The following is a 6,015-nucleotide window of genomic DNA, read 5'->3' on the forward strand; positions in this document are numbered from 1 at the left end:
TCTAGTGAGTAAATGATTTCTTGAGTTCTGTGACCTGCTCTGGCAAAGTAATCAACCCCAAGGAAGGGAGCATGGGAACCACTGATTAACAGCCAGTTGGTCTGAAGCACAGGTGAGTGCATGTGTGACTAACATCCGAAGTGGGGACCGTTTTGTGTGACTGAACCCTTAACCTGTGGGGTCCGATGCTATCTCTCTGGGTAGACGGTGTCAGAATTGAGTTGAAACGTAGGACACCGAGCTTGTACTTTATGGAACCCCCCACCCACACGCAGCATTGGAACTGACCCAGGGCTGCCGGGCCGCCATAACAAAACACCACCGACTAGGTGGCTCAAACAATAGAAATGCATTTCCTCAGAGTTCTGAAGGCTGGAAGTTCCTAGATCCAGGTGCCAGCATTGTTGGGATGTTGTGAGAACTCTCTTCCTGACTCGTAGGTGACCGTCTTTTCACTGTGTCCTCACATGGGCAGGAAGAGAGAGAGAAAGAGAGCGAGCTCTGGTGTCTCTTCTTTCAAAGGCACTAATCCCATCATGAGAGTCACACTCATGACCTCATCTAAACCTAAGTATCTCACAAATGGCCTCATCTCCAAATCCATCGCAGTGGGGGTTAGGGCATCAATACATGCGTATAGGGGCGCAAGGCGTCCACAGCAACACGCATGAGATGTTTGGGGAACAGTGAGAAGGTCCGAATGGGTACTGAGTGGATAGAAGCTGCAACAAAACTAGTGTCAGGTCGTGAGGGTTCTGCACCGTGATAAGATCTAAACTTCACACGGGAAATAGAAACCCTTGAAGTACAACTGGACATGCTTTAGAATGAGACTCCGGCAGCGCATGTAGGACACAGCTTAAAGGAGTTTGACTCAGACATAGAAGCCCAGAGAAATAGAAGTCAGCTAAGATTATGGTTCTGTTCCCTGGAGAGACCGGAAAGAGACCGGGATGCAGAAAGAATATTCAAATGTCCGTGTATTTAAAATATTCTTCCATGAGTTTAGATCTAATCATTTTCAGGGTAACCTTCCGAAAGGTCTATTTTCATCCCCCTTAACATTAAATATACAGATTCTGGCTGACCTCAAAAGCACCAAAAGGGCTGTTCAAACACGAGCTCAAGGTGGTAAACACTCACCAACTGCGTTGATTTTAAAGCCTGTGTTTCTAATGGATGCAGGCACTACCTGGTCTTTTCAAAACTGATCTGATAACAATGATTACAAAATAACATTCTGATAAAAGTCAGGAGCTACACCTGCTGGATTGTTTAGCTTAGACTATTACAGCGCCAATCAGAAAACCAAACCATGATTATTTGGAGGTGACAGGAATGTGTATCTGGAAAATCCATGAGAACCAAAGGTAATAGCCAGCAGAGTAGTGCAGGAAGGTAATGTGGCACCTCATAAAATACAGGCACCAACAGCTTCCATAATATAAATAACAGACAGTAAATAAAAACATTCCATTTACAAGCATGACTGAAAAGATAGTACCTAGTAGGAAACTTAACAAAAATGTGCAAGACTGTGTAGTAAAGAGTTAACTCTATGGGCTTCGGGGTGTTCAAAGCCGGCACATTCCAGAGAAAACAATGGCTCTTGACTGGCTCTTGGCAGAAAACCTCTGAGCCTTTGGAATATCCTGTCCGATAAGGATGTCTTTATTTACCTGGGGTCTGGTTTATGCTAACAGGGTTATCTGTGGTGACTGCCCGGTTTTGTGTGCCTGGGCTCTGGGCCATGCTGTGTCAATCTGCTCTCTGGTGAGGCTGAAGACAGAGTAGCTAAGGGGCTCCATGCCTGCATGACAGACCAGAATAAACTTCCTGGGCACCAGGCCCAAGTGGGCCTCCCTGATTGGCACATGCTGTCACCTATCCTTACGGGGAGAAGTAAATGCTGCCTGCGTGACTCCTCAGAGAGAGAACAACTGGAAGTTTGCATCTGGTTTTTCCCGGACTCCCCCACTGTGCTTTTCTCCTTTGCTGATTTTAATCTGTATTCAGTAGTTGTAATAATTCATTATTGTGATATAACAGCTTTTCTGGGTCCTGTAAGTCCTTTTAGCAAGTCATCAGACCTGAGGGTGACCTTGGGGATGCCTGACATAGTCGGTGACCCGAATGGGATTTGCTGTACGGATCCTGACTTACCGAATCATGATGAAAGTGTTCTTTGGGAAAAGGAAGGGTGCCTGGGTGTGGTTGAATAATCTTTGGTATTTGAGTGCCTACTGAGTCACCTGTGGTATGAAACAGTAGCTGTGCTGCGATCATTAACTAGACTTAAAATTAGTGATGGAATTTAGGACTGACAAACCCAACTCTGGAGAAGTTGCCTCACTAACTATACAAGGAAATGCAAAACAATGAGAAACAAGGTAAATATACAATTATTTGCTTGTTGTCTGCAGAGAGAGGGGGCTGTGCTTTCCCAAGCCCTGATGAGATGGCAGGCGTGGAGCAGAAGAAGAAGTGTGCCTTGCGTAAGGTCCCCCACCATGGCATGGGCCTTGGCCAGCTGCCGGGCTTGTCCCCGAGCAGTTGATGCAGTTGTACAGCACCCAGCAGGGGCAGAGGCTGAACTGAAGTTCGTGGGGGAAGCGGCACTCACTGCTTAGACACCTGTCCAAGGCCAAGAAGGAGGCTCCCTTCACAGAGAAGCCCAAGGTGGTTAAGGACACGTCTACAGGACATAGTTCTGCCTGAGATGGTGGGTGTCGACAATGGCAAGATCTTCAACAGGCTGAAATCAAGCCCGAGATGATGGGCCACCATCTGGGCCAGTTCTCCATCACCTACAAGCCTGTGAAGCATGGCAGACCTGGCACTGGGGCCACTTACTCCTCAAGCTTCTTCCCTCTCAAGAAGCCTGTTTGCCCAATAAAGGCACAGACTTTTCTAAAAAAAAAAGAAAGAAAGAAAGAAAGAAAGAAAAAAAGAAAGAAAGGAAGAAAAAGAAAAAGAAAAAAAGAAGGGTGGGCATAAAGTGAAAGAGAGTGGGGAATCTCACTCTGTGCCAAGCTTGGATTTCAGCTGATCTGAGCTACAGCTGCTAGCTTCTAGAATGCTACCAAAGGGGGAAAATTAACAGATAACAAGCACTTCTAAGGACTCCTGGCCACCAGGAAGGCAGTACAGGTGGCAAGGGGACAAAATAAAGAAATTATTGAAACCGAGGAGTATAATGTGATGTAGTTGTTCCACTGTGTCATTAGCTTCCCCTTTTGGGTTTTACAGATGCTAAGACAATTAGAGTAACCCCCAGGAGGATGGGGGATAATAAAGGGGGAGTCAAGGGACTTTCCTCAGTAGCACAGACGTATTTAAACAGTTATTAAGAAATGGGATGAGTAAAGCAGACACTGAGGTGCTGGAAACAAGTGTCTGAACGCAGCACTAGTGGGGATCGGGTGGACCCGTGGCAGCTGCTGCCCGTCCCCCCACAGTGAAAATCTCTTTTTTAAAAAACCTGCTCTATTTACCCTAGTTTGAAGGAATTGAAAACGCTGGAAGGCAGATGATGATGAGAAATCTGAACTTGAATCACTGGGGGTGATGGTCCAGCAAATCGATTGCGATCAGGATTATTGAAAGAGGCAATGTCTTTTGCCCAATCTCCAGCTAGGGACTCAAGGCCATCTGCACGTGTGTGGGTAAAATAACCAGGTATTGGACACCCCTTGACGTGGGACCCCAATTCACTGTGATTCTCAAACCTGGTGGTGAGGTCTTGAGGCGGTTCCAGCGACATTGGAAGAACATGAGGATGCCATGGTTGACAGGTTGATGGGGTTAAGGTGACAGATTAGAGGAAAATCAGAATATTTGAATGGACTTTATGTGAAGTGGTTGCATTTCCTCTACCAAAATGTGTTAATTGATGGATATTATGTCTGACTAGGAGTCATTCTTTCTACCTAGTATTGCAAAACAGGAGTCAGATACTGGACGTGTTAATGGAGACTCTGGAATTGCTTGGGCCCATGCAGTTTGTTAATTTGAAACAGTATTGCACACCTGGGGACAAAGAAGATTATAACTTTAATTAATGACATATTGGAAGCTGGCTGGATGGCACCACAAGGTCTCCGCACAACAGCACTTGAGTGGCCCTTGGGAAAGGTGGAGGAAGGCTCTCAGAGAGGGGCCCAGGCTGGGGCTTACGACAAAAGTACCTGAGTGCCACCCAGTGGTGGCCACTGGGATTCTGGACCAGAAAATTTCCAGATACAAGCTGAGACAGGTACTAGCTTAGCATTGGACATTAATCAAAACTGCCCCAATGACTGAACATGTCAAATAATCTTGGAACCTGAAATACCCATAATATGTTGGATGGATGTCAGAGACACACTTCAAGAACGAAGGCAGTGACCTGAGGAGTTCCAGAACAATATGGAAGCGGTTTATACCGGAGCACACTGCTGAGCGTGCAGGGAGGTGCTCATTCATAGTCATCTGCAGGGAGCCTTTTTTAAAAATCTGGGGTCAACTTTGGAACCACCTCAGGAGCCCTCAGGAGCTGTGGGTCTGCAGCTCTCCATTACCGACAAACAGCAGTTTGTTTTACAGACGGCAACGCCAAGGTCCGGCTTCCCACCAACATCCCGGTGGGAAGGTCAGTGCGCTACAATTGACTGCTGGACACACTCCAGTGGAGGGACCAACCCCTCTGCGTGCTGAACTGCCTGCCGTCTCCCTTGCTGTGACGGGCAACAGCCAATGGTCCAGCTGTACAGGCAGGCAGACGGGCCATGGAAAATTGGACAGTTCAAGAGATGTCCATGCAGGGCACGGCCCTATGCAATCACGTTAAATAGGATACGTCGATGCCGATCTGAAGAACCTGGTCCCAGGGCTGGAAGGTGATTAGAACCAGCAAGCGGGTTTGCTAGTGAACCCACATGAGGTGACTCTTTGGGTCTGTTGGGGCAGCTTTAGGAACGCAGAGATGTGCTCACCATCAACGTATTCCTCTTGCACCTTCTGAGGCACAAATTGCAAGTGAGGACTGTCCCCACTGCCAGTGAGAGAGAGATGCTGTGGACTCCCCCGGGGGAGACCCGCCTGCAGCTGGAAAGTCCTGGCTCTGGCCTGGAGTCTGCTCGCCTGATGTACAGACGTGAATGCTCACAAGGTAGTGCACCTGCCACGGTGACTGCCCCGTCATGTTTCTTCAGGTCAAGGTGCCCCTGTGGCAGAGTGGCAGCTTGTCCTGTGGATGTGACTGCTGCATACCGTCCTCAGAGCCGCTGTTGGACAGAGGAGTGAAGTGGGCAGCGGAAATGTCTCGTCTCGTGGGGGACACACGAAGGCACAGAGGGCTGGTTTACACGCCTCCTGGGTGTGTGCTCATGCTCAGCATGAGGGGCCTGAGGGAGGGGCTGATGCAGAGCCCTGGGGGATGCTGGGTAATTCTTCCCCATCACTGCGACTTTCTTTCCTGCCGGACGGGGAGGGGGTGGGCTCCTGGGACCAGGCGTGCAAGGGCAGGTGCTGGAAGCAGGAAGGGTCCTCACGCAAGGAGCTGTCGCCGCATCTTCAGACCCACAAGCGGGATCACTGAGGGCCCAATGGTGGCTGTGTTGGTGACGGCGGATGTCCCTGTGTGGGCCAGAGACTCTCTGGAACGTGGGCGGACCGAGAGGGAGGGACATGTTGGACAGGCATTGCCGCTGAGCCTCAGGCCTGCGCAGTGGCTGAACCAAGGATTCCTTCCAATGTTGGGAACGCTTGGATTAAAATCCATGACAGATGGAGAGAAGGGGAAAGCGTGGCTGGAAGCAAAGGCACGAGCAAATGAGTTACACCAAGAGGGGAATCCAAGTGACGCTGGTGCGTGAGGAAGTACGGCATGTGGTCTAGACACCTGAGCCCCTCAGACAGCAGCCTGCAGCCTGGTGACCTCTCTCCAGTCAACCGATGTGATGTGAACGGGACCGGCTTCTGTCCCAGAGGGACCCCAGTGACGTGCTGGCTTCTGAACTCCTCTTTTTACGTTAC

The 6,015-nt window shown here is 49.2% G+C and overlaps 1 pseudogene; it reads left to right on the plus strand.

Moving 5' to 3' along the window:
• Positions 1-2,458: 2,458 nt before the first annotated feature.
• On the plus strand, positions 2,459-3,270 carry LOC144239776 (small ribosomal subunit protein uS19 pseudogene; annotated as a pseudogene).
• Positions 3,271-6,015: the final 2,745 nt, after the last annotated feature.

Source organism: Crocuta crocuta, unplaced genomic scaffold (assembly GCF_008692635.1).
Source record: "Crocuta crocuta isolate KB4526 unplaced genomic scaffold, BGI_CrCroc_1.0 scaffold866, whole genome shotgun sequence".
Taxonomy (NCBI): domain Eukaryota; kingdom Metazoa; phylum Chordata; class Mammalia; order Carnivora; family Hyaenidae; genus Crocuta; species Crocuta crocuta.